The sequence below is a fragment of the Belonocnema kinseyi genome, chromosome 3 (genome assembly GCF_010883055.1).
Source record: "Belonocnema kinseyi isolate 2016_QV_RU_SX_M_011 chromosome 3, B_treatae_v1, whole genome shotgun sequence".
In the NCBI taxonomy this organism is placed as follows: Eukaryota; Metazoa; Arthropoda; class Insecta; order Hymenoptera; family Cynipidae; genus Belonocnema; species Belonocnema kinseyi.
The window spans coordinates 7,117,354-7,121,235 of NC_046659.1; the positions used below are offsets into that span (position 1 = coordinate 7,117,354).

General features: G+C 32.3%; 1 protein-coding gene across 1 annotated transcript in view; it reads right to left on the reverse strand.

Annotated features, from left to right (window-relative positions):
* The window catches only part of LOC117169112 (diuretic hormone class 2), a 264,954-nt gene that overhangs the window by 90,272 nt on the left and 170,800 nt on the right, over window positions 1-3,882 (reverse strand). The window lies entirely within an intron of this gene.

Consider the following 3,882-nt stretch of genomic DNA (forward strand, 5'->3'; position numbering starts at 1 on the left):
CAACCACAAAAATGTCAGTAACTTTGAGCCTTGTGAATTTTTTTTATAATAATGCAAATATAGTCGCAAAAATTATATTTTTGAAGTTTTTCTGATTTTTCATTAAAACGATAAGTTTTCAAACAAAAAAAATTGATAGAACAATTTACGGCACCTTATTCTGCACAAATAAGGTCCTTTCCACTTTCTTGTATTGTTAACCCTTTATCTAAGAAAAGAAGGTAAATAACAAATTTGGACTGAGCTAGTCTTGCCTCATTTAATGTTAATTTTCAAAGCCAGTAAACCTAAATTATGTCCATTCACATTTCTCTAGGTTACTTACCACATTATATAAAAAAAAGCGATAAATTAATTATCAATTTAGTTGAAAAAATTTGTTATCTATCTTCAGACCTAAATTTTGTACACTTAAGTTGGTGTCTGAGGGTAGGAACTTCGTTAGACGCTTGATTAACATGCGTACAAGATAACTGCAAAGTTTGAATAATTTTTCATAGTTTTTTATCATTGAAAAGTAGGCTTTAATGAACCTATGTCAAATTTTTCCGAAAACTTCAAAACTTCCTTTCTGAAGGTTTTTGCAAAAATCTGGATTTAAATTCATTATTCTATTAAAAATCAATTAATTTAAATTGAGTTAATTAAATAAAAAATTAATGAATTAACTAATTTAAATTAATTACTCTAATTAAATAGTCAGTAAAAAATGGTTAAAATAAAAACAGCTATAGTAGTAAAAAGTTCTCGAAATGCATTTCTCAGCTTTTATCAGAACTGGGTGTATTGTGAGGGGATAAAATAAATAATTTTGTTATGTACGCGTTTTCGCGTAGCCGGCATTGGCGTGCTCGCCAATACGGCACATGAGAGAGTTGCAAATAATTCGCGATGAGGATGATTGGAGAAGTGAAGTACAATTAAATGTAAAATAAGTGCTTTAGAGGGTAAGTCGATGTTTGAAAATGTAAAAGTAAATTGAATTGTTATGAAAATAGAAATTGATTTAGGTACTTAGGCGACAGTAATTTCTGAACAGTCGTATAATAAGTTTAAAAAACAAAAGTAAAACTTATAAAAACTGAAAGAAAATTAAAAACTTACGATAATAGTATTTTACAACTGATAGGCAAATATAACAAGCGTATTGGAATGTTTTGTGCTGCCAGCTGCCGGACCGTTGTTGATAGGTATTTAGAAATGTTGCGCATGCATTAAGGCCATTAATAGAAAAGGAGTATATTGATAATATTTATGCAACAGGTAAAACTACTGAAGGGCATTTAAAAAATTTGTATAATGTTTGTAATAGATTACAAGAATGTGGATCACGCTAAATTTCGAAAAATGTAAATTTATGCAAGAAAAATTAGACTTTTTAGGATTCGTAATAGATATAGTTTGCATAAATCAAAATCAAAAGTAAAAGCCATGGTTGACGCGCCTTAAACGAAAAATGTGAAAGAATTACAATTTTTTTGGGGTTAATAAATTTTTGCGCAAGATTCTTAGAAAATAGATTGATAAATTTAAAACCGTTATACGATTTATTAAAGAAAGAAAAATGTATATGGGACGAAAATTGTTCAAAAGCAGTTAAATGGGTAAAAAATAAGTTGATTTCACCAAAAGTGTTAGTAAATTTTGATCTAAAAGAAAAAATAATTTTAGCATGGGATGCCTCGGACTATGGGTTATTAGCTATTATATCGCACCAATACGAAGACAGTACGCAAAAGCCAATCGCGTTCGCATCACAAAAGATAACAAAAAAATTGAATAGAAAAATTCTCGATAAAGAGGCGATGGTGATAATGTTCGGAGTAAAACGGTTTTATCAATTTCTGTTTGGAAAAGAATTCATTTTAAAAACGGATAGTAAAGCATTAGAATTTATACTGGGTCCACGAAAAGAGATTCCATTAACAGCAACAATTGGTTTCAAAGATGTGCTTACTCTTTATCCGGCTTTTATTATAAAATGGAACATGTAAAATCAGCCGCTAATGCGAACTGCGAAGCATTATCGTACGATTATAAAATTCTATCGAAAAAATGTAAAAAAGATGAATTGCTTGCTACAACAATCCATTAAAGATTAGAATTAACAACAGAAAAGGGGTGTTTATTTTAGAGATTCAGTGCAGTAATACCAGAAAATTTAAGAGGTGCAATATTGAAAAGATTTCATGATACACACTTAGGCATTGTAAAAATCGAAATGTTTGGACGCTCATGCGTTCGGTGGCCTAATATTGATCACGCCTTTAAGGGCATGTGATACTTAGAAAATGATCGATGTTACCAGTTTTAGGTTCCGACGGCTTTGTTTCGTTAATAATCAATATTTTGTCTTAAAACTTTGGGACAAGATAGCGACCATGCTAACGGACATCCCCACACACTTTTTTTTGGTTTAATTCAGGAAAGTTTTGATTTAGCAAAATCTGGTTAATTTGCATAGCGCTTAGGAATTAGTATCGATTTTACCAGTTTTAGGTTCCGACGGTTTTTTTCTAGAATAATCAATATTTTGTCTTAAAAATTTGGGAATGATAGCGTTATGTATGTTACAGTTCTCCTGTGCGTTACTTCCAAACTACACAATATTTTTGGCCGAAAACTTTGGACTTGCAAATAAACATAGTAACTAATCTCCCGGAACCAACCTTGTTTGCAGGCAATCAAAAAAGTTTATTTCATAAATAATTTCCAACTGGCGAAAAATTTAACATTGGTTTCAAAGTTTCATGCTGTTTCGTACGCCCTTTACGCCGAAAATTTCAAAATTTATCTATTTACATTACCAGCTAGGCTGTTAAGGGGCATTATTCCTCAACTGCCCCAACTCAAAAAGTCATGTTTTTCGATTGTCTCTAAATTCTGGGAATATGTTCGCCTACCCAACAGTAGTTTATCCACAAACTTATAGACCAGGATTACCAACCCTCCCCAAGTGAGGGGGGGTTGAAATATCAACCACAATGCCTGCAGGGGTAGTTTCAATCGCCTGTAACTTCCTTTCTAATTACGCGGTTTAAAATTTTTATGAGGGTTTTGGAAAGTGCTTTTTACACGCTTTCATCCTATTTTATTATTTATAACAGAAAAAATTGTTTAAACAATTTTTTCAATAAATCAATTGTTTATTTAACTTTTTTCGCAATTTAGGCATCTACGATTTTTTTTAAATAGTCTCAAAAGAAAGCTTGACTTTTTTACCATGAAAAATGTCTAATAAGAAAATAGACAAATTGAAATTCATTGATTCCTCACTATTATAATTAATTATCCGACAATAATTGGTTATTGCTCTTGCAATTTTTTAAAACAAATACATGATTCAAGCAACTACTCACGTATAAAGTGTTTGAGTAAATAAAGTACTAACGGATTAGTAATTAACGCCTGTCGTCAGCCTACATCCTATCAAGTTATAGTTTCCAGAGTCTACCACGTGGAGGTGACAGTGTGATTTTAGACTCTCACTACACAACCTCTTTATGCTGTTCGCCTCTTCTTCGTACCAGCTCTCCACTTTCTTGGAGTACTATTCTGCTTTCGATTACGTTTAGGCTTCGGGAAAACTTCACTTTTATCCTCATAGGAAAATCGTTTCAGATTCAGCTGTCCCTTTGCTTACGAAGCGAATGAATGATATTTGAATGTACCTGGTATCGTCACAGCTTTACTAACTCGATCTGCTAATTTTATTGTCATCGCTGCATGCTCTTCTTTGCTACTGAAAAATACGACAGTTTCCTTCAAGTTTTCTCTGCGCCATTCAAATAACTCGTAAGCTGTTAAGATCTGATTATCAGCTGAACGTTGCAAGCTGGCTCTTGCAGCAAGACGCTTCAGATTACCTCCGATTCCATCGCA